Below are 24,717 nucleotides of genomic sequence, written 5' to 3'. Positions count from 1 at the left end.
CGTCTTTCATCTGGAAGACCAGGGAGCTTATGGAACCTCCCAGCCCTGGGTGGTGAAACTGGGGGAAGCTGAAGGCTTCTGGGACTGGTGCCAGGTTGCAGGGTGGGCATGTGCCCCCCTCTGCTAGAGTGGCACTACCTTTCTCCAGATTGGGGCTTTCTGTCTCGTCTCCAGTCCCTGAATTGGTTGTCATGGAAGATGTGGGGCTTACTGGGGTTCCTTGCTGCTTCCTTCCTCAGTGATTGCCTCTCTACACTTATGACAGTTGCTAGAGCAGGCCCTATGTGGTATCAGTTAACTAACAATTCTCTTGCCTGAGAGCCTGATCTGTCACCTTGTGCCCTGGGTAGGGGCAGTAATCTGATGCCAGGAAGAAAGACCTTGTCTCCTTGTCCTCTCTGGCTGCTTGGCAAGGACCCAAGGAGAGAGATCTGACCTTCCTTTGGTTCAGCATCTGCTACAAGCCCTCTCTCTGCCTGCTTCTCTGGGGAGTCTGCCAATGCTCCCATCCTCCAATAAATGGGTGAAGTTGGCCTCCTAGAGGAGGTAGATTGGTGGCATGTGAGTCCCCAGGGCATGGGACTAATGGGCATAAAAGCAATAGGTTTTATTTGTTTGTTTTTGCAATCTGCACTGACTTCAGTCTGGGACTTTCTTCCTGTTCTCGTTTTGACTTTTTCTGATTTCTTGTTTTTTCTTTTGGGGGGAGGGTTGGACCATACTTGGAAGTGATGGGGGCTACTTCTAGCTCTGTGCCTATGGGTTTTGCCTAGTGGTTCTCAGGGAACCCTATTTAGCGTCTGAGATTGATCCAGAGGTGGCTGCAGGCAATACTGTACTGAACATAACAATGTACTATCTCTCAGGGGCCCTGACATTTTCATTTAGGAAGCCACAGGAAGCCTGGAGCAGGATGCTGGGGATTCTTTCATTGGTCCCAGAATTCTTTATTCACCAGGACAGTAGCCATGGCAGTGGGCTCCATTTGAACAACAATCCTTCCTCTCATTACAGGCTTCTTGACCTTTCATGACACACAAATGAAGGGGTGGGCTGGGGACTCTTTCTCTGTATACAACAGGGTGCTATGATGGCCATTTCAGGCTTCGGCAAATTCTGTGCCTCGGTTTCTTCATCTGTAAATTGGGGATATGAGTATTCTCTTTAGTCCAGGGAGCTGACTGGATCTTATTCTTTGCAGAGGCTGGATTCTATCGTGGCACCAACTGCTTTCCTGAGCACTATAGGGTGACCCCAGAGCATAGTGCTGGGAATAGTCCCTGAGCATCTCTTAAGAATAGGCCCAAAAACAAATAAGCAAACAAAAAAACCTGCTTTGTCAAGTTGCTGTGAGCATTAGGTGTTCCTGGGTGCCAGGAAGTGAAGACATATCTGCTTCTCTTTTTTCCAGCCCTCTGGATGGTTTCTTTCCTTCCTCCCTCCCTCCCTCCCTCCCTCCCTCCCTCCCTCCCTCCCTCCCTCCCTCCCTCCCTCCCTCCCTCCCTCCCTTCCTTCCTTCCTTCCTTCCTTCCTTCCTTCCTTCCTTCCTTCCTTCCTTCCTTCCACATCCAACAGTGCTCAGGGGTTACTCCTGGCTCTACACACAGGGATCATTTCTTGTGGTGCTCAGTGAACCATATGGGATGCCAGGGATTGAACCTGAGTCAGCCACGTGTAAGGCAAATGCCCTACTCGCTGTGCTATTGCTCAGACCCCTGGATGTTTTTCTCTTTCCTGTGACGTTTCTGGCCCTTCAGGACAGCAGCTTGTCCTTGGCTGTGGTTTGTTGTGGTGGGTGTTAGCTCTGCTGTGCTCGATGTTTCAGCCTTGGTGGCCAGGTCATTTGACTGACCGATTCTCTCCCTCTTCTGGGAGGAATAAGCTTATTGGTCCTTTATTGTGAGTTGTTCAGCCTCTTCTCCAACCAGTTGTGCTGGGAGCAGGGTATTTCCCTCCATGGGTTATATGGAGATAAGGTCACAGGGCTTCTTCAGAGACTCCATTATAGGTATGAAAGCAAGAATAGAGGTTTGGCCCTGCCATTGCCAATCCATAGGTCCTGTGTACTCCCATCTCTATGTGTGGAGGACAAGCTTTTGATCTTTTGCTTCTTGTTGTTGGCACCCATTATTGAATCACTTGGCATCTGAAACTGTTGGGGTGGGGGAGTGGCTCAAGTGGTGTCAAGTGACAACCCTCATAGATCTGGGCAAGCCATGCCATCCCATGCCAACCCATGCAAGAGGATGCCATTTGTGCTTAACTAGTGCAGTAAATGCCCACTAGTGCTAATCACTACTACAACAATGTCAATCTGTGCCTATTCATGCCACTTCATTATATCAATATCACTATTGCTAGTTCATGCAAACACATACTAGTCTGTGTTCACCAGTTTCAACCCATACTAGCTGGTGCCAGCCCATGCTAACCTGTGCCACTTAATGCCAATTGGTGATAACTTCTGTCAGCCTGTGCTTACTAGTGCTACTCCATGGCATCCTGTACATACTAGTGCCAACCAGTGCCAAACAATGCCTTTATGAGCCTACCCTTGTCAGCCTATGATAATTTTGTGCCAATCCAGCTCTAGCTCATTCTCACTAGTGCCAGCCCAAGTAACTCCTTGCAGTCAATGCCAACCAGTTATGACCCTTGTATGTACTTACATATATGTGTATGCTGGGGGCTATTCCTGGTAATTCTGGGTGACCATGAAATGTCTGGATCTGGGAGTTTGCATGTAGAGCATGTGCTCCAGTTCTTCCAGCCCATCTCTCAATCTGCAATACACATCTACTACGTAAGCTGCAGACTCTATGTTGGCTTTGCCAATTGTTCCAATAACATCCTTCATTACAGAAGAATTTATTTCAGTACCTTATGTTGTGTGGATTTTCTATATTTTTCTTCAGTCTGGGAAAGTTCCTCAGTCTTTCCTTGACATTGCTAACTTGGATTTTTTTAAAAATTCTTTTTACTTTTATTACTTTAGATTTTGGGGCCACATCTGGCAGTTCTCAGGGCTTGCTTCGAGCTCTGTGTTCAAGGATAAGTCCTGCTGGAGCTTGAGGATGCTTGGGATCGAGCTGGGCTTGATTGGGTGCCAGGAAAGTGCCATAAGCCCTGTACAATCTCTCCACCTACCTGGGCATTTAGAGGAATGTTCCTCCACATGGTTTTGATGATTGCTTCTCAGTGTTTAAGTTGTGAATTGGTGGCAGAAAGACCACGGCATGGGAGTGGGGTGTTCTCTATGCATCACTTCAGCAGATTTGTGTTTAAGTATCCCCCACTGGTCTTGCTAATCTGATTTGATCACTATTAGCTCAGGAGGTGTCTGCAATAGCTTTGCTCTTCTCCCCATTGCATTAACAAATCCTCTGTGGTCAAGTACTTTGAAATGATATAAATAGCTATTCCTAATTTTTGTGTTTGTTGCTTTTTTTGGGAGGGGGTATATCCAGTATTTCTCAGGGGCCATGTGGTTTCGATGATCAAACCCAGTTTCTCACATGCAAAATGTATTCAGCTCATTTGAACTATTTCTCTGGTTTCTTCATTTTTATTGCTTATTTATTTATTTATTTATTGGATTTTGAGTCACACCCGGCAGTACTCAGGGGTTACTCCTGGCTCTGCACTCAGAAATCACTCCTGGCAGGCTTGGGGAACTATATAGGATGCCGGGATTTGAACCACTTTTTATCCTGGGTTGGCTGCGTGCAAGGCAAACATTCTACCTATCTCTCTGGTCCCTATTATTGTTTATATTGATTAAATTGTCTTTTATTTGGCCAGTGGGAGTCTATTTAAGCTCATTTGTGCTAATTTGAGCTAATTAGCTAATTTGAGCTAATCCCCACCACCACTAACACTTCTTGACAAATGTATACATTCCAGGCATCATTATGTGTTTCCACCTTATTTTTCCCGCAGTGTAAATGAAGTTGGTAGGATCAGATCCCAAGATGTAGAAGACACTGGTGAGATCAGAGTCTCTGGATGTAGAAGTCACTGGTGAGGTCGATTTCAGGAGAGTAGAGAACTCACAGAGAAGCATCCGCCAGCCACTTTAAGAGAGTAACTCCACTTATTGTAGGTGGCAAATGTATATTTATATTAGGAGGGAGTAAGGTGTGGACTCTGTCAGCCAATTGGATAGGATATGAGAGGGGATTAGAATAGGGTGTGTGTTTCTGTGTTTAGGAAAGAGAGGGTAAGGGGATTAGGGAAAGAAGGGTATATGCTCTGGGTGTTAAAAAACAGAGTGTGTGCTTAAGGTGATTAGCTACACCACAGGATCAACCACATCATCAAGGATCCCTTTAGTGGAGAATAGTATTCAGACACCATGTCATTTCAGCTAAGTGAGCTCCTGGTCACCAGAGTGTGAGTATCTCTTCTAAAGCCTTCTTGATGGATAAGACTGTAAATTTATTTCCAGTTCCAAAACAATAAAACCAGGGTTCAATCTACGGATTTCCTTTCCCATGTTTGTAATTCTATTCTCTAACAGTGAGAGCCCAAGGGATTGAACTCTTCACAGCCATCATACCAGCATAAACATAGTTTTGGTGTCTCAATCTGAAGGATTCCACACAGATTCGAGTGCATGCCTTATTCTTGCAAATGTATGGTCATGAGTTTAAGCCCCAGATGTCTCATAATCGTCCAGTGCAATTCTGATAGTGCTGGTGTTTGAAGCTGGAAGTCCTATGTCTGAGCTGCACACATCACATCGGTATGATGTTTGTGATCACCATATTTTTTTGGGGGGGGCACACCCGTTTGACGCTCAGGGGTTACTCCTGGCTATGCACTCAGAAATCGCTTCTGCTCAGGAAATCATATGGGATGCTGGGGGATCGAACCAGGGTCCATCCTAGGCTAGCACTTGTAAGGCAAACGCCTTACCTCTAGTGCCACTGCTCCAGCCCCGCCATATTTGATGGTATCAAATAACCTAATTATCTTATTTAGTGAGAAGTTGAAATGGGGGCCAAGAGAGCATAGATGGTAGGATGTTTGCTTTGCATGTGGCTAGATTTGATTCCTGGCATTCCATGTGATTCCCCCTACAGAAGTGATTTCTAGGGCCGGAGAGATAGCATGGAGGTAAGGCGTTTGCCTCTCATGCAGGAGGTCATCGGTTCGAATCCCGGCGTCCCATATATGGTCCTCCCGTGCCTGCCAGGAGCAATTTCTGAGCCTGGAGCCAGGAATAACCCCTGAGCACTGCCGGGTGTGACCCAAAAACCACAAAAAAAAAAAAAAAAAAAAAAAAAAAAGAAGTGATTTCTAAGCACAGAGCCAGTAAGTAGTATGTCCAGGGGTGGCTCCAACCCCTCCAATAAAATAAGTTGAATTTTTTTTTTTTTTTGCTATACATATGGAATTAGTACTTCACCATCCTGTGAGAAAGCCAGAGAGCTCAATGGGAGAGAAGGTAGGCTTTGCATTCAGGAAACTGAAATTTGATTCCTGGCTGGGCTAAGAACCTATGAGCACCACCAGAAACAGCCCTTAAAATCTGACCTGTGAGTAGCTTCCGAACACTGCAAGGTATGACTCAAAAACCTGAGCACCACTGATTGAACATCACTGGGAGTGACCCCAAAGGGGTCCAAAAGCACTGCTTGAGAGCCCAAAAGCATAAAAATAATTAGAAACCACACCCCAATCTTTTTTTTTTTTTTTTGTCTTTTGGGTCACACTCGGCAGCGCTCAGGAGTTACTCCTGACTCTGCTCAGAAATCGCTCCTGCAGGTTCGGGGAACCATATGGGATGCCGGAATTCAAACCACCATCCTTCTGCATGCAAGGCAAATGCCTTACCTCCATGCTATCTCTCCAGCCCTGACACTCCGATCTTAATCCTGGAGAAAGCAAGTGGATGATTGTCCTCAAGTTCCCTGAACAGAACTGATCTCAGGGTGCTAAAGAGAATACAAGTGTTGTCAGAGTCTGCCCAGTGGTCATGACTTGTCTATCATTCTACACCTGCCTTTCCCAAAAATGTTTTGGAAGAACTTTGAGGCCACACTCTCAAGAGGATAAGCTGATTAGATGGTCTCTCCAAGACATGTAGGCCCAGAAATTCTAGGCCAGAGAAGCCAAGTTCCCCTCCCACTTGGGCCCCAGCAGCACCCCATTTGTAGTTTTGACTTGACCTTCATTTTGTATCTCTACAAACATGGTCATTGGGCTATCCTGAGCAGGTTGCTTTATGCATTTTAGTTCCCCTCAAAATGCTCATTCTAGAGAACCAGAGAGAAAGGGGTTAAGGCAGTGGTCCTCAAACTATGGCCCGCGGGCCACATATTGTATTTGTATCTGTTTTGTTTCTTCACTGCAAAATAAGATATATGCAGTGTGCATAAGAATTCATTCGTGGGGCCGGGTAGGTGGCGCTGGAGGTAAGGTGTCTGCCTTGCAAGCGCTAGCCAAGGAAGGACCGCGGTTCGATCCCCCGGCGTCCCATATGGTCCACCCAAGCCAGGGGCGATTTCTGAGCACATAGCCAGGAGTAACCCCTGAGCGTCAAACGGGTGTGGCCCAAAAACCAAAAAAAAAAAAAAAAAAAAGAATTCATTCGTAAGTTTTGTTTTTACTATAGTCAGACCCTCCAATGGTCTGAGGGACAGTGAACTGGCGCCCTGTTTAAAAAGTTTGAGGACCCCTGGGTTAAGGCATTTGCTATTGCATGCTATTGATACCAGTTTGATCTCTAGCACTGCCTATAGTCCCCTGGGCATTACTTGAAGAGATCCTTGAATACAGAGCCAGGAGTATGCCCTGAGCACCACCAGGTGTGGCCCAAAAACAAACAAAAAGGAAAAGAAAAAGAGTTTATCTTAAAGGCCGGGGAGATAGCATGCCATCAAACCAAAAAATTTTGGCACCTCATGGTCCCCTGAGCACCATTGAGAGTAACCCTCAAGCACCACTCAATATGACTCAATTTTCTCCACGTCATCCTCCCCCAAATCTAACTAAACCAAACCAAACCAAAACCAAACCAATACCCATCCTAACGAGGACATTCTGCCCTTTCTATTTAAAACAAAAGAAAACCAAAGCAAAATAAGGGAAAATTTACAAAAGTTTTGTTCTACTTTTCTCTGCCAGAGGTGGGAATCCCAGATCAGAACTTATATAAGTGGTTGTTATTTTGCATAGGCACAGTAAAAGCTGGCTGTAAAAGCATCAAAGTTTAAATTGTATACATCATTCTCAAAACAATCAGCTTTTTTCATATCTTTGTCTTATACATATTACAAATTTTTTCATAAAAAATTTCATAAAGATTTTAAGACTTACTTCTCTGAACATAAATATTAGAACCCCTCTGCAAATACACTTAATTTGAAAATTCTTAAACATTCTTACACTGAGCACTGTAGTACAAGTCTACAACATCCCAGTTCCTTTTCATAAACTTCTTGAATCAAAATCACAAGGACATTTTTGCAAATATATATATACATATATATTTTTTGGGGGGTCACACTTGGCAGTGCTCAGGGGTTACTCCTGGCTCTATGCTCAGAATCGCTCCCGTCAGGCTTGGGGTACCATATGGGATGCCAAAATTCGAACCACCGTCCTTCTGCATGCAAGGCAAATGCCCTACCTCCATGATATCTCTCTGGCCCTACGTATGATTTTAAAATAAAATTGCTAAACATTCTTTAATAAGCATTGTAATAAGAGTCTATAGTATCCAAGTTCCTTTTCCTATTTACTTCTGTAGACATTAGAACATTTTCAGACATAGTTTGAGACTAAATTGCTACCTAATGTACACAATTAGGAAACATTCACTAGAATAGCAAAGAACTTTTAAAATTCTAACAATATTGTGTATTTTCTTGAAATTGTGAAAGTATTAAACCACTAAACGTGGATACTAAATGTTCTATTTGCAGTGGGTCATAGAACAAAACAGTAGTTATAAAATATATATAGGTAGAACGCACAGTTTAACCAGCAATATAATGACCGATGTAAATAGGATCCATAGATTAATTTAAAAGAAAATTACAGGAGTTTCTGAAAACAGCTTCTCAGTTGTGTTATGACTGGGCTCGGATCCTCCATCTTCTCCACCTCAGTGTTAGGCTGCTAAGTTCCTTTGGAACAGACTGTTCTTCAGTTCTGGGTCGGGGGACCCACTCATCTCCCTGTTATTGGTCCCCTTCAGTGGAGATTACTCTTTGGCTTTTACCCCCTTAGTGACCTCAATAAGCTGCTGCAGGTTGGGGGGGGATTGGGGTCCTCACATAAAGCACCTTTGATAGAGGAAAGACAGAGGGCCTTGGCTGCTGCCTGCTTTTATCCTGACTGAAAGGGCCTCTACTACTTTCAGAACAGGCACCATGTGCACCTATATTCTGGTGAAGGGTACTGCAGACTCAGTCCAGTTCAAGGAGGTCGTAATGGTGATTATCCACCAGAGGGTCAAATAACTCACCATCATTGGGGTCTTCTCAGGTCTCTGGGTCCTGGGTTGCTGTTTGAGCACCAATTGTAAAATAAAAATAAAAATGCATGAGTTGTGAGATCACTCCACATGTGTTTCTATCCCCTTAGGCAGATGAGTCTGAAGAAGCAGAGTAGTGGCAAAGAAATAATAATCCAAGCCAGTTAGAAAAGAGCCACGATGCCTATTTGTTTTCACCTCGAAATCTCAGTCTTTGCTATAAGCTGACTTTTCTTTTTTTTTCTTTTTCTTTTTTTTTTTTTTGGTTTTTGAGCCACACCCAGCAGTCCTCAGGGGTTACTCCTGGCTGTCTGCTCAGAAATAGCTCCTGGCAGGCACGGGGGACCATATCGGACACCGGGATTCGAACCAACCACCTTTGGTCCTGGATTGGCTGCTTGCAAGGCAAACGCCGCTGTGCTATCTCTCCGGGCCCAAGCTGACTTTTCTTTATTACCCCAGAACAAAACCCACCAGGGTAGGGCAGGGCAGAGTGATCAGGTGAGCTTTTATATATAAAAGTGGAGATTTAACAGGGAAATAGGAAAATGGGGGAACACTTGTTTTGGGTTAATAGCTGGATGTCATCTTGCAGAAATCATCTTGGGAAGCCAGACTCTGGTCTTTGTTCATAATAAAAATGTGTTATTTATTATACCTATTTTGGTTGTTGTTGTTTTTTGGGTCATACCCCATAATGCTCAGGAGTTACTTCTAGCTCTGCACTCAATAATTATTTCTGGTGGTGCTCAGAGACCATATAGGATGCCAGGGATTAAACTCAGTATGCCCTATAGCCTGTATTATCTCTCTGGCTCCTTTGTGACCAGTGTGATTATAAAGAAAACAATGAGGGCTGAGGGCTGGCTGCTCCCTCTCACACCCATTTGCACTGCCTGGGTGGGTACTTATGGGTGTTTGAACCTGGCAGAGTCACCTCACTTCCTTTCTTTCCTAGGGGTGCTAGGTGGTGGGCCACTAGCAGCAATGGTCCTGCAGTGTATTGCTTAGACTTTGTGGTCACTAGGCTACCCCAGCAGTGCTTGGGGACCATGTCATGTTGAGGATTGAAATCTGGGCTTTGGGGCCGGGAAGGTGGCACTAAAGGTAAGGTGTCTGCCTTGCAAGCGCTAGCATAGGACAGACCTCGGTTCGATCCCCCGGTGTCCCATATGGTCCCCCCAAGCCAGGGGTGATTTCTGAGCGCATAGCCAGGAGTAATCCCTGAGCGTCAAATGGGTGTGGCCCAAAAACCAAAAAAAAAAAAAAAAAAAGAAATCTGGGCTTTATTTATTTATTTATTTATTTATTTTTGGGTCACACCTGGCAATGCTAATGGATTACTCTTGTTTTTTTTTTACTTAGGAGTTATTCCTCGAAGTTTTCAGAAAATTGAATCTTGTTTGGGTACATGTAAGGCAATCATCCTACCTACTGTACTCTCTCCCTAACCCCTGAACTCTGGATTGAGAGATTTAGGCAGAAGCCCCAGGTTGCCATCTTGATGCATCTCCAGTCTACTAGGTTACCAGTTCACTTAGTTTCTCTGGCCACAGGAAAGTACCATCTCTGTCTTCCTCCACTTTGTCTTCTGAGCCAGCAAAGGAAACCAGAGAGAACAGAGTCCAAGTTTTACCCAGAGATATTGTTAATGATTATACTCACAGAAGAAATTCTGCACTCACTGTAATGCTCAGTGAATGGGAAATTTTGCTTCACTAGTTGTTCTAGAACATGGAAATGGTCCCAGAAATCCTTTTGGGGTCAGTGGATCCACCACTTAGATGCTGAGCAAATCATGCTTTTGTGTCAATGCTCTGCTGGGTGTTGGGGATGACAGTAGAGTCCCAGTCCACAATGTTTGTCAGTCTGAAAGTAGGGTTAGTGAATAGACCCCACAGGAGGAGGAAGCCCAGAGAATGCTGTGAGAGTCCTGGAATCCAGGTTGAGGCCCTGGGGAAGAATTCTGAAGAAAGTATCTCTGCAACGAGTGCACTGGAAAGTAGGCAACTACAGGAAAGAAAGAGGAACTGTGTTTGAGAGAACAAACAGCATGGACAAAGGATGCTTACCTTAAGAGAGAATGTGTGTGATATGTGTGTGTGTGTCTGAGAGAGAGAGATAGAGAGAGAGAAAGAGAGAGAGAAGAGAAAGAGAGTGAGAAATAGAGAGCAAGATGGAGGGATGCAGAGGGTAGGCAGGGGACCATCTGGGCTGAGGCCTGAATGGTTAGAACTGCCACAGCTCACAGATCATTGCTTCTCTAGTATGTGTTTCAATTTCTGTTTTTTCCTCCAAAAAGTTAAATAGAGGAGGGTCAGAGAGATAGCATGGATATAGGGCGTTTGCCTTGCATGTAGAAGGACGGTCATTCGAGTCCTGGCATCCCATATGGTCCCCCAAGCCTGCCAGGAACAATTTCTGAGCGTAAAGTCAGGAGTAACCCCTGAGTGCTGCTGGGTGTGACACCCCCCAAAAAAAAACAAAAACAAAAAAACCCAAACAAACCAAAAAGCAAAACAGAGAGGAAAATGAGATGAAACAAACATTCACAGAAGCGGCACCTTCATGTCAGATGGGTGGTCCAGGCACAGAGAGATGGGAACAGACTTGAGAACCCAGCTCTGTGCCTGAGGCCACCCTCCTTGAAGCCCACATAGTGTGGCCAAATGGCCTGCCTGGCATTGCCAGTTCTGAGACTTGTTTAGAGAAGTCAACCATTTGGCATTTTTATGGGCAGTCTCTCCATTGTTAAATATGGGTAACTAATTAACAATAACAACAACAAAACCACTGAATGATTCTGTTTTTCCATTTGTCCCCTGGGTAGTGGCTTGCCAGGCTGGACAACACAGGGACAACTCTGGGATGTGTGTTTGGGAAGGAGCACTTGGCTGCCCTGGGGATTCCATAATGAGTGTCTATCACCTGTGTTGGGCTCTGGATTCACTAGGAACACCTGCAATGTGGCTGCTGTCCATAAGCTTGACCCATCGCTAGAAACAGTTCAAGTTAGTAGTTCTAATACAGGGCTAACAGAGCAACAAAAGCACTAACAAAAGTGCTAAAGCTGCATGGAACAGGGGAGGCCTCCTGGTGTAAAATCACCTCACGTGCAATATCTCCAACCCCAAGTGAACGAGTTTGAATCAGTGTTGTTCACAAAATAATCCAAACCAGACTGAGAGTGAAACATGTATAGTCTGGCAATCTTCTATCTTGTATCTCCCCCATGCTGCCTGCCAGAACTGCTATTTTTTTTATCTTTATTTAAACACTGTGGTTACAAACATGATTATAGTTGTATGATTACAGTCATGTAAAGAGCACCCCCCCTCACCGGTGCAACATTCCCACCACCAATTTCCCAGATCTCCCTCCTCCCCACCCCCCTACACCTGTACTCGAGACAGGCTTTCCACTTCCCTCATTCATTCACATTCTATGATAGTTTTCAGTGTAGTCATCTCTGCAACTGCACTCATCACTCTATGTGATGAGCTGCATGTCCTGAGCTGCACCTACCAGCCCTCATCTCTCTTGTCTCTGAGATACTGTTAAAAATGTCCTTCATTTTTCTTAAAGCCCATAGATGAGTGAAACCATTCTGCGTCTTTCTCTCTCCCTCTGACTTACTTCACTCAGCATAATAGATTCCATGTACATCCATGTATTGGAAAATTTCATGACTTCATTTCTCCTGATGGCTGCATAGTATTCCATTGTGTATATGTACCACAGTTTCTTCAGCCACTCATCTGTTGAAGGGCATCTTGGTTGTTTCCAGAGTCTGGCTATTGTAAATAGCGCTGCAATGAATATCGGAGTAAGGAAGGGATTTTTGTATTGTATTTTTGTGTTTCTTGGGTATATTCCTAGGAGTGGTATAGCTGGATCGTATGGAAGCTCAATTTCCAGTTTGTGAAGGAATCTCCATATCGCTTTCCATAAAGGTTGTACTAGAGGGCATTCCCACCAGCAGTGAAAAAGAGTTCCTTTCTCTCCACATCCCCGCCAGCACTGCTTGTTTTCCTTTTTTGTGATGTGTGCCAATCTCAGTGGCGTGAGGTGGTACCTCATAGTAGTTTTGATTTGCATCTCCCTGACGATTAGTGATGTTGAGCATCTTTTCATGTGCCTTTTGGCCATTTGCCTTTCTTCTTTTTCAAAGTGTCTGTTCATTTCTTCTTCCTATTTTTTGATGGGGTTAGTTGTTTTTTTCTTGTATAGTTAGTCAGTACCTTGTAAATTTTGGATATTAGCCCTTTATCTGATGTGTATTGGGTGAATAATTTCTCCCACTCAGTGGGTGGCCTTTGTATTCTGGGCACTATTTCCTTTGAGATGCAGAAGCTTTTCAGCTTAATATAGTCCCATCTGTTTATCTCTGCTTCCACTTGCTTGGAAAGTGCTGTCTCCTCCTTAAAGATGCCTTTAGTCTCAATGTCCTGGAGTGTTTCACCTACATGTTGCTCTATATACCTTATAGTTTCAGTTCTGATATCAAGGTCTTTAATCCATTTGGATTTTACCTTTGTACATGGTGTTAGCTGTGGGTCTGAGTTCGCTTTTTTGCAAGTGGCTAACCAGTTGTGCCAACACCACTTGTTGAATAGGCTTTCCCTGCTCCATTTAGGATTTCTTGCTCCTTTATCAAAAACAAGGTGGTTATATGTCTGTGGAAGAACTGCTATTTTTATTGAATACAGAAACCATCCCTAGATGGGGCAGTAAGGACAGCTCAGGCTATCCTAAGCCAGTCCCACCCAGATTTACAAGCAAGACGATCTCTGTTTTGGGGTAAATCCAAGTTGTAAACAAACATACAAAGGAACCAGGGGTGACCTTTGCTTTAGGTAAAATAAAGTGCAACCTAACACCCTGGGAATTCTGGATTTTGTGATTATTCTGGGAGGGGGAGCAAGGCTCTTACAACCCAAGGGGGTCAGACATTGCTTACTGGAGTTTTCAAGAGGGCTCATACTGAAACATGAGAGCCTTAAAGTTGAGTAGAGTGGATCCAAAAGGCTACAGGTGCAGTTCCAGGGTAGGGTACTTGGTTCTCTAGCCAGTGGTACATTGAAGTCTGAACTCTAGGCGTGAGCTTCAAGGTCACCTGATGGACATCTGAAACTCTTCTTCCACTTGGTTGGAATGACAGAATCCTTCCTTTCTGCAGTCACGACCATGAGTTTGGATGGAAGTGCCATCAAGGCAGGGCCAGGCTGCAGGGCTCACTGATGCCTCTGGCTTTTCCAGAACAGTCCTTGGAACATAGCAAGAGAGTTGAACACTCTTCTCCTGGCTGAGTCCAGCGTTACCAGAGGCCTGGGGTTTCCAACAGCTCCTAGACAGCTGAGAACAAGTTCTATGGGGATAGACAATGAACAAGCAAACAAGCTAATGAATAAGACTATTTTAGAGGCACAGGCCTGAGGGATTCCTTACAGCACTGTGGTGTCTCCTCCACTTGTATGTCTCTTTCTCAGCACTTCTAGGAGAGCAAGGTCAGGCTCTGTCTGGTCACCTGTGTCATTCCTAACCTGTAACACTGGTGTTTCTGACAGACAGTAGTTGAGAAAAGAAATTGGTTGCTTTGAAAGAATAAATACAGTCAACAAAGAGCCAGCCGCCACACCTGTGCCCTTCCAAGGCTGTAGAACTCATTATTATCATCCCAGGAGTAATTGCTGATAAGCCCGAGTGTGAATTTCATTGCAAACAGAGGTAACAGGGCAGCGTTGGAGAACAACAGGAATAATCTTAATGAACGACCTGATAACTGTAATTAATTGCGTCCTAGCCACAGGCTCTCTCTGGGATTGGCAGGGAGAACACGGTGGCTGGCAGAGGGGAGGGAGTGGACGGGAGAGGAGGGTTGGGATCTTGCTCCTATTTTCAGCTCGGGAAGCTCCGGCAAGTGGCTCTGAGACTCAGATTCAACAGAATGATAAAGTGGCATCACAGACCGAGCTTGTTGCTGGCCCAAAGTCCTCATAACCCAGCACCAGTAGGGTTATGGTTAGTGGGGCTCTTATTTGGGGGGGGGGGTCAGGGTACCAGGCTGATCTCAAGCTCCAGATGTTTCAATACTTGAACCCTGGTGTGGGGTCCCCTCGAGCCTTGCTTCTTGGTGTAGACCAGGAATCTGTCCCACATCTGGAGAACCTTGGGGAGGGGTTATAGTTAGCGGGGCTCATATTTGGGGCTCAGGGTACCAGACTGATCTCAGGCTCCACCTTGTGGGGGGCAGGTGTCTCAATGATTCAACCCTAATGTGGGGGTCCCTTCCAGCCTTAATTCCTGGTGTAGCCCAGGAAATGTGTCTTGCTTCTGGAGAAACTTGGGGAGGAGTTATAGTTATCAGAGCTCATATTTGGGGTTCAAGGTACCAGCCTGATCTCAGGCTACCCCCTGGCGGGGTCAGGTGTCTCAATGTTTGACCCTAGTGCGGGGGTCCCCTCCAGCCTTCATTCTTGGTGTACAGCCCAGGAAATCTGTCTTGCTTCTGGAGAAACTTAGGGAGGGCTTATGGTGAGTGAGGCTCCTATTTGGGGCTCAGGGTACCAGGTTCCACCTTGGGGGGGTGGGTGGGCAGGTGTCTAAATGCTTGTGTGGGATCCCCTCCAAATTTGCTTCTTGATGTAGCTCAGGAAATGTATCCCGATTCTAGAGAACCTTGGGTGTGGGTGTGGGTGTGGGTGTGGAGGGGGGACAGACTCCAAAGGAAGAAGGCGAGATGAGCGACCTTTGCAAAGGAGGAGAAATGGGGGCGAGGAGTGGATGGGTGGGTGGTCGGTGATGCCAAGAGCTTCCGTTGGCACCAACGGCGACGGGGGTGAAGGGGCGAGGGGTGTGTGTGTCTGTGTGTGCGTGTGTGTGTGTGTGTGTGTGTGTGTGTGTGTGCGTGCGTGCGATCGCGTGAGGGGGGCCTCAGTTTCCCCGCTGGCCCCGGGGAGGTCGTGGCGGGGGGCTTCTTCTGCACTTCTTGCCGGGCCCCGCCTCCCCTCGGGCCGCGCGGCCCCGGCCGGCAGGGGTTAAGCGGTGACTTCAGCCGGGCTGGGCTGGAGCCTCCGGGCCGTGGGGCGCTGCGGGGCGGGCGCGCACTCCCGGCCGGGTGGCGACCTCGCGGGCGGCGCGCGGCTCGGCCATTGGCTCCGGCTCCGGCTCCGGCTGCGGCTGCGGCCCGGCCATGGGCGCCCGCCGCGGCCAGGGCAGCTGAGCGCGGGGCCGGCCGCCGGGCGCCTTTGTGATCGGCGCGGACCCAGCACAACAAAGGCGCGGCCGGGCGGCCGGAGCCGGTGAGTGCGGCCCGCTGGGGCGCCGGGCCGGCGGGGCTGGAGCGCAGAGGCGGGCCCCGACCCTCCGCGGCAGTTTTGGGGGGCCGATCGGGGTGGACACCCCTCTCTGTTCTGGGCGTCCCGGCGGCTGCGTCATCTTGGCTGCTGCCCGGACTTCTGGACGCCCCGGCTCGGCTCGTCCATCAGCGGGGTCCTGGGGTGTTGGTTGGTTGGTGGGTGGGTGGGTCTCCGGGCCAGAGAACCCCAAGATGTTCCCCCCCCCCAACCCCGGGGGTGTCCTGGAGCCTGGCTGGTGCTGGGGGAGGGGCATCCTTGGAATGGGGTCTCCCTTCGTGGATGGGAGGTGGGTGGGAGGGTGGGTGGGGAGCCCTCCTGTCATTGGAGTGGGGCCCTCACCTCTCACTGACATTCTGGGGACTGTGTGTGTCCAGTCCTTCCCACTGTGTGACTCTGGACAGGGCTTTGTGCATGAGACTAAGGGGGGGGGAGAGAGAGAGAGAGAGAGAGAGAGAGAGAGAGAGAGAGAGAGAGAGAGAGAGAGAGAGAGAGAGAGAGAGAGAGAGAGAGACAGAGAGACAGAGAGACAGAGAGAGACAGAGAGAGAGAGACAGAGAGACAGAGAGACAGAGAGACAGAGAGAGGGACGGGGGGGGGAGAGAGAGAGAGAGAGAGAGAGAGAGAGAGAGAGAGAGAGAGAGAGAGAGAGGAGAGAGAGAGAGAGAGAGAGAGAGAGAGAGAAGGTTCTGATAGGGGAAGTTTTTGGGAAGCTTCCCCCATCCCCTCAGAGCATGCCTCACTTTCCCCTAACCAGGTCCTGAAGGGTTGGGGGAAGCCGCTCCCAACCCTGCACCTGGTCCAGATTGGGGTGACCTCAGGAGGAGGGGTGCACTGGAGGAAAGGGAGTTTGGGCAGCCGGAAGGTTGTGGCTACTGAGTTTAGCCAGGACTGGACTTCCTGGTGCTTCTTCTTTGAGCTCCTTGAGCCTTGAAGTAAGTGTGTGTGTGTGTGTGTGTGTGTGTGTGTGTGTGTGTGTGTGTGTGTTGGGGGGAGGGAGGGGTCCTTGCTAAGGATGCAGATCAGCCTCCCCAATTTCCAGGATGACCTTGGGGGGGGGGTAGTCAGCCTGATGTAAGGAGTGGGATAGTTCCTTCCTCTTTCTGGATGGGGTCCTGGGGATAGGGCTCAGAAATCCTTTTCTAACCTGGAGAACTTGAGGACATGCTGCCCACAAGATTACAACAGGGGAGAGCCCAGCTTCCCCCTTCCCCATGGCCTGGTGCTGAAACATCTCTAAGTCCTAGGCCTTCTCCAGGGAATTCCAGCAGGGGAGACCCCGCCTGCCTGCCCCATCTGCTCTTTCTTGCTGCTGGGGAGAATGCTCGTGTTGTACAGCTCATTCAAGCGTTCAGTTGTTTCTGCTGCCCTGCCTGAGTACCCATCAGCTGAGCATCCATTCATCCCTCTGTCTGCTCGTCTGTCCATCCATTCATTACTACACCTCATGGTGTCCGGGACTTGGGTATAGGAACTAGAAGGAAAGACAGACTCAGTTTGGAAAATCCCAAACTCTCCGAGACTATGTTGGGGGTGTCTTTCCCTTTCCCTTCCATCTCTGGGTGCAGCCCACAATTCTCATTGTGGCATAGTGGCCATCACATTGGGTCTGAGACTGATTCCCTCCCAGCCCTGTCCTCATCAAACCCACCTTCTCAGATCCCTGCTCTTGCATGCAAGGCCTTCCCTCCACCATGGTCTCTCCAGGCCCTTCACCTGCTCTGTTCTCACTGGGTTCTTTCTTTCTGGTCTGTCAGGCTGATCCAGAAATCCTGCTGATGAGGCAGGCTTTCTGAGCCCCTAACTCCAGGAGGCTTTCTGGTTTATACTGCAGGTGTCCATCCTTGTAGCAGTGCCTCACAGATAGTACTCCCTCAGTAAATGCCCGCCAATGACAGGAATGTCAGTTACTAACGAGTCCTAAATGCTGCTGCTTCAAGTTGTAACTTTGGAGGAGGCTGGGAATCTGGAAAACCAGGATTCCTCAAGGCCCATGTACTGGGCCAATGTGAGTGGAAGGCCCTCATAATAATCTAGTAGCAGGTGAACTGATATAAGCACAGTACAGTTGCTTCCCCTTTACCCCCACTCCCTTTGTGGGTTTATTTTTCTCTGTTTCAGTTACCCGCAGTCAGCCTGGGTGTAAAAATATGATTCACAATAAGGTTTTTTTTTTGGGGGGGGTCACACCCAGCGTTGCTCAGGGGTTACTCCTGGCTGTCTGCTCAGAAATAGCTCCTGGCAGGCACGGGGGACCATATGGGACACCGGGATTCGAACCAACCACCTTTGGTCCTGGATGGGCTGCTTGCAAGGCAAACACCGCTGTGCTATCTCTCCGGGCCCCACAATAAGGTTTTTTGAGAGAAATTCTTATCACTTCAATTACAATATATTATAATCTTGTCCTATTTTACTATTATTGTTGATGTCTCTTACTGACCCTAGTTTATAAATGAAACTTGATGGATCTGAATGGGTAGAGAGATGGCATGTAAGTACCAGGGGCTGGCTGGCTGTGTGTGTGTGTGGGGGGAGGGAGAGAGAGGAGAGAGAGAGAGAGAGAGAGAGAGAGAGAGAGAGAGAGAGAGAGAGAGAGAGAGAGAGAGAGAGAGAGAGAGAGAGAGGAGAGAGGAGAGTGGAGAGAGAAGAGAGAGAGATGAGATTGGAACTTAGATTTATAGTGCTCTTTCACTCACTCTTATCTCTGTTTTGACAACAGCCCTGATCATTCTGCTGGGAAGGTGGGTCCCACCCTTTTTATAGATAAGAAAGATGAACCTCAGTTTTGAAGTGGTGCCCTAAGGGGAAGGAGCCAGGATTATAGCCTGGGCCTCTGTCCCTCCAGTGCTTTCCTTCTCCTGCAAACTTGTCTTCATGGTTTTGTGGTCTCATGGCCTTGCTTGACCTCATGGTGAATGAGCCAGTGGACTTGGAGGTCTGAAGTCCAGGAAGGAGAATCAGATGCACAAACAAAGGAGCTGGCCAAAGTTCTTTTCCTTCCCTCTGGGCCGTTGGGGTCCCACTTAGTTCCTTCCTTGCCTTCCTCTCAGCTTCTGCAAAATGCATCAGAGCCACCTTCCCCTGAGGTCCTGGGCTGATGTTATTCCCAGGGGTGACTCCTCCTGGGAAGTTGGGTTACTGGAGGGAGGGGTTAGGGATTGCATGCTAGAGTTGATTGTTAAGTGTTGGATAGGATTTTGGTTTGGTTGAGGGGGCCCCACTCTGTGGCTGTACTTTGAGGCCCACACTGCATGGGGGCTATGTAGTGCTTAGGACTGGGCCTGAGTCTTTGGTGTACAGAGCAAGTGCTGTACCCATTCCCGCCCGGCCTGAGCAGGAATTCTGAGAGCAATTGTTGTTAAGCAAAGCCATTATATTCAATGTGTGCATGTCCGTGTATAAGTAATAGCCATCCTAAAATCAACGAAACTAATAGCCATCCCAGAAACAAGGTCATAAAGACATCAAATATGTCCTGATTGGTTTTTTATTACAATTTACTCTCTAGCTGTGTTTGCCTCCCAATAAGGGTCTTGATGTACATATAGGGTGTTGCAGCGTTATTCCTATCAACTGTGGCCACCAACATCAGCTGGGTAGCTTGAAACTGATGGTAGGGAGATTTTGCTCCTGAAATCAGCAAGCCACAAATCAAGTTGTTGTTTTTCTGCCCCAGAGAATCGGTTGTTCAATACCAGCACAACACTGGGGATCCTGCAGTGAGCAAAAGGGGTGTGTGGTCCTTCCCTTGAGCTTTTGCATGTGTGACATCCCTCCAGGGTGCTGAGTGAGGGGCAGATGTTGTCTGGGCATGCTGTAGGGGGGCAGGGCAGGGTTGTAAATTGCCTTCTAATGAGCTCTCACTCCTGAAGCTGTGATATTAGTAGACATGCACAAGAGGGGATGAGAGTAAGGTTCTGTTCCTGGAGAGCCTGCTTTGCCACCCACTGAACAAATATAAATATACCTCAGAGAGGCAAAGTTCCAGAGAGGCAAAGTGGCATTGGTGTCTAAGGACAGACCTGGGTGAGGTAGCCCAGTGCTGTTGCAGGTGTGATAACCAGGGCAGGGTGCTGGCCAAGGTAGCAGTGACAGGATCTTTTTGTCCACGTGCATTTCAGGGATGGTGTATGGGGGAGTCTCACTGAATGCTCAGGTCCTGCAGTCTGGTTGGGAGCTGGCTGAGTGACATCCAGTGATACAGACAGTGGCATATATAGACAGTAACATACAGTGATATGGTGATATATACAGTGACATATATAGTGGCATACTGTCATACAGTGACAGGCACTGTGACATAAATGATACAGTAACATACAAGGGACATGCAGTGCCAATAGTGATATAAGTGACATATACAATGTCATAGAGTGATACAGTGATAGTGATCAATAATATGCACTGTGACATACCGTGAAACATAGGGTTATATAGAAATAGTGACAGTGATATGCAGTGATGCGGTGACATGCATTGATGACACAGTGATCCGTGATATACAGACTGACATAAAGTAACATACAGTGACACTGTGACATATAGAATTACACGCAGTGGCATATAGAGGAGAGTGGTAGAGCCCAGCATGGGAAACGGAGGAGACAGCAGGGGCTCTGCAGAAGGAAGAGCAGGTGCAGAGCTGCAGGCATGAGCTCTTTGAGCTCTCTGCCTTAGGTATTTGCTAAGCCGCAAGCAGAGCATCATCTGGACATGGCGGAGGAACCTCTCCAGGCCTCGCCTACCAGTGGTTTAGGAACGATCAGCCTCAGCCCTGCACATATTTGGGCTTCTTGCTAGTTTTTTTTTTATTCTCCATGCATGCTGCTGCTCTGGCCCAGCATCTATGACTGGGGGAGAATCAATCAGTACCAGTTAATATCAGACCAAGTTAAAGAGAACTGGGGCAGCGAGTGTCTGCTCTCCCACCAACCCTAATTATTCCAGAAAATTCAGCACAAAGGAACTGGCTTTGAGGTTGTCAGGTGATTTTTCATTGCCTCTACCCCTGCCCCCTCCACTGAGGCAGACCATCAGGAGCCTGGTGCCTTATCCCTGCCAGTTCCTAGTATTCCCATCTGGTCCTGCGGGCAGGTAGGTGCCTCTGTCATCTCTGATGGACGAGGAAGCAGAGGCTCCAGGGTTTGGTGACTTTCCCAAGGTCGCAGGGTGTGAGAGCCACAGGATGTCCTGATCTCTCTATTGTCCTTTCACATCTACCCTCTCAAATTTATTTTCCCTCTGAGGAGCATTGAGCAGAGGTTGCCCTTTGTCTGCCCTTTGCCTCTGGGACCCCACAGCTAAGACCCAAAATAGAAGTTCCAGAGTCTCAATGGGTTGGGAGGCCTGGTATCAGAAAGAGCTAATAACTAGCTTCTGCTCGCTGGGAGAGCGATGTTGGAAGCTCTTACACAAGCAAATGGGCCTGTGGTTCACCAGGGCTTCGTTCTCAGTCATCTTGAGAGGTAGACTACCTCATTTCCTCGGGTGTTCATGATGGAGTTCCTGGTTCATGTGCTTCGCCATCTGTGGTTCCATGGCCATGGTGAGTGGAAACAGCATGGCTTGACCTCTTATGATTTGCCCTTGAACCCTCCCCTGCCCATCCAAAGTCTTGGAGCACTGTCACCCCTTCCAGGATCCAGGAGTACAGGCCACAGTGCCCATGTGTCATGAGCAATAGGGAAGGAAAGTTGCTTGCTTGGACAGAAGTGCAAATTGTGCCTGTCTCCCTCTCCCCCTTTTGAGGTCCAGAGCAATAAAGGAGGTATGGGGAGGTCGTTTATCTTCCCACTGACCTATTATTAGGGTGGTTTACTCACCCCCACTGCTTAAAGATTCTTGTCCACTCCAGAGCAATAAGGGAGTGTGGGAGGTGGGGGTGAGGGGCTCTACCCTGCTCACGTGGGGTCTCAGCTGAGGGCTTGTTCCAGGTTGTGCCTGGATCGGGGCCCTGCCTTTGCCCTGAGATTGTGGCCTGTGGGGGCCTCTCCTGAGCCCCTATGGGGCCAGTGGCTGCCTAATTGGTATGCAGTCCAAGTCTCAGACCCAGCTCACAAAGGGGGACTTGCTCTCTCACTCCCCTCTCTTCATTGTTTGAAGTGGGCAGAGTTGGAGCGGGCTTCCAGAATGCGGGCTTTTGATTCCATTTCCCAAGAAAAACAATGGTGTAAATTGAGTGGAGGAATAACAGTCTCTGGAAATTGAAGGAAAATATTCCTAAACTCAGGCATTACCCAGAACCTTTGGATTTCTTTTTTTTTTTTTAACCTGTATTTATTTTCCTTAAAATTATGCATGTGCTGCATGACCATTGAAGAGAAAGTTGGGAAATAGGGAAGAAGAAAATGAGAACCGTCCTTTATTCTCACCCTCTCTGTGGGGTGGTGAGTGCCAGCCACTTGTTTCTGGCAGGTACTTTATAAGGGCCCTGGGCTAGCCCTTGAGTCGAGTGGGTCCGGCTCCCAGTGGGACCTGATGGACCCAGAACAATGTCCTTAACATTGCTGATCTGTAAAATAGGGATGGTGCTGCCCCATAGTGTTCAAGGTCTGAAGCAAAAAGGCCAGGTAGACTGAGCCAGAAACAAGTGCAGAGAGACCGTGGGAGCCAGATTGGGGCTCTGACCATTCTGACCCAGGTCACCTCACTAGTGCTGCTGATGCTGTCCCAGCACTGGTGTCTATGGTAGGACTCAGCAGGCTGATGGGAAGGAGCTTGGCCTGTGGGTCTTATGCGAGGGCAGTGAAGGTTTAAACCAAGATTGACATGCAAGTAACCATCTGTTGTGTAGTTGTGTACCAAGTCCTGTGTAGGAGGGAATGGGAATGATGGCATATGGGTGTGGAGACTGACGTATGTGTGACGGGGAACAGGGTGGGAGTGGGGACATGATAGGGTATGGAAAGATAGCTGTGATGGGTTGACGGGTGAGTGGGAGGCCTTAATGGGGTGACAAATAAGACAGAATGTGTTGATTGGTGATGGCTGGGCCCTTTGCTTCATATTCTGACTTGGGCTTTTATGAAGTGAACCACACCAAACTGAATGGATGTGGGGTCAGATGGAGGAGAAAAGGTGAGTGGTGAGCAGACAGGGCCCCAGGAGAAGATAGCTGGATGTTCTGGGAAGCTGGCACAGATAGTTTTTAGGGACAATCTTGTGGGCACCAGTGCATCAGGCTACAGAGAGTCCAAGCCAGATAGCGCAGGCATGTGGCGGTCAGTGTTGGCAACAATAAGGCTGTTTGGTTGGCACAGTTCTGCAGGAACGATGGGCTGGACTTCTCGAGTGGGGAGGCACTGGACAGGGTGGAGATGCTGACCGAGGGCAGGGCTGTGGGTGGCGCTGTCTCTGTGAGGGTGTGTGTAAAGGTGCAGAGGGCGGCTTGAAGCAAGCAGGAGAAGCAGCTCTGTGGGATTGCCTAGAGTGGCAGGGTTTGACCTTTGACCTGACCTTCCCAACAGGGATGCTCTTTAGGGATGGGTGAGCATTTGAGGGTTTGGAGTACACATTGGGGAGGTTGAGGACAGTCCCTGCCCCATGGCCTCATGGGTGGGTGGGCGTAACCCCAGCAAGACTCTTCCCCGTTGAAGTGGTACTAGTCTTCCCAGGCATGGAGCGACTGTTGTAAGGTGCCATGGTGGGAGGGAGATGTGGGGAGATGGTGCCCCCTGTAGCAGTGCACTGTTAGCTCCCTAGAGGTAGAGTGCAGGGAAGGGGTGATGTGTTCACCATGCACTGGGCACAGAAAGCCCACCCCCCGAGAGACAAGATACCACCACATGAGTGGGCATCAGCTTCCAAAATAGAGCTATAGTCAGGTAGGCGACTCTTTCTGTGTGCTCCCAGCTCTCTGAAGACAGCGAGCTCCGGTGTCTGACTCTTGAGTCGCTACCTTGTTCATTCACATTTGCCTGCCCTGCCCTTTGCTTTCCTGCCACCGGTTTACTGAGCACCTGCTGGGTGCTGGACAGTGGACTGGGGATTGGAGATGGAGAGAGCTGGTCGGAGAGGGTCTGTCCCAGGCCAGGGGTTCAGAGGAGCCCAGAGTCAATCAATCAGCCCACAGGGACAGTGGCCCCTAGAAGACCTGGTTATAGGCTCTCTGATTCCCAGCTTATTCTCTGAACCCTGCTGCTGCTTTAGTGTTTCCCAGATTCAGCTCATTCTTTGCTCAAAAGGTTCTTGAGGCTCAGAAAGGTTCAGGGATCACTTGCCTGTGACCACACAGCATCAGCAGACTGGGTTGGGTTTGTTTCCTTGAGCAAAAGAACCAGAGGATGGAAGAAGGAATGAAAAAGGAGAAACTGAAAAAAAAATTAAAAAAATTTATTTTTATTGAGACCTATGTGAATAACAAGTCTTTCGCAGTTGTATTTCAGGCACATAGTGACAGTGAATTAGTGCCACCAGTGGTGATCTCCCTTCATACCTCCTGCCATGCCTCGCATACCTCCATCCTTAGCCCCCTGGTCTACCAGTGTAACAGGTTCATTTTATGTATAGCTTGTAATAGTTTGTGTCTCTTGATTCTATTATCGTTGACTTTGGCTTGGGTATTTAGATCTGACCAAAAACAAAACAAAACAAAACAAAACAGGTTTTTAAGAGTGGAAAAAGGATAAGTAGCTTCTGGAGGGTGGTGTCCATGTAGTGCTACCACCTGCCGCCCCCCACTTATGGCTTTCCCAATAACACCTGCCATCCCCCACTTATGGCTTTCCAGTGGCCTTGGACAACATCAGACTGAGAGCTGGTGCTGTGGGAGGAGCTGGGCTGCTGGGAATGGGGCGTTGCTCCCTCTCCCTGCAGCCAGAACCCCATGGGTTGTTCCAGCTCTTTCCTGGGCATTTGCTTCCTCCCTGGGGAGCT

General features: G+C 48.1%; 2 protein-coding genes across 3 annotated transcripts in view; one reads left to right on the top strand and one right to left on the bottom strand.

The window, feature by feature from the left end:
* PADI2 (peptidyl arginine deiminase 2) overlaps nt 1-24,717 on the bottom strand; it is a 651,199-nt gene that overhangs the window by 444,176 nt on the left and 182,306 nt on the right. The gene's annotated exons all lie outside the window — the stretch shown is intronic.
* Nucleotides 15,706-24,717, top strand: part of ARHGEF10L (Rho guanine nucleotide exchange factor 10 like) — a 124,261-nt gene continuing 115,249 nt past the window's right edge. The window contains 1 exon segment of the mRNA XM_049772149.1: nt 15,706-15,786. The gene's annotated coding sequence lies outside the window, so the exon portion shown is untranslated.

This window comes from Suncus etruscus, chromosome 4 (genome assembly GCF_024139225.1).
Source record: "Suncus etruscus isolate mSunEtr1 chromosome 4, mSunEtr1.pri.cur, whole genome shotgun sequence".
Classification (NCBI taxonomy): domain Eukaryota; kingdom Metazoa; phylum Chordata; class Mammalia; order Eulipotyphla; family Soricidae; genus Suncus; species Suncus etruscus.
The sequence above is the reverse complement of the archived record's forward strand: the minus strand, read 5'-3'. Positions and strand labels throughout refer to the sequence as shown.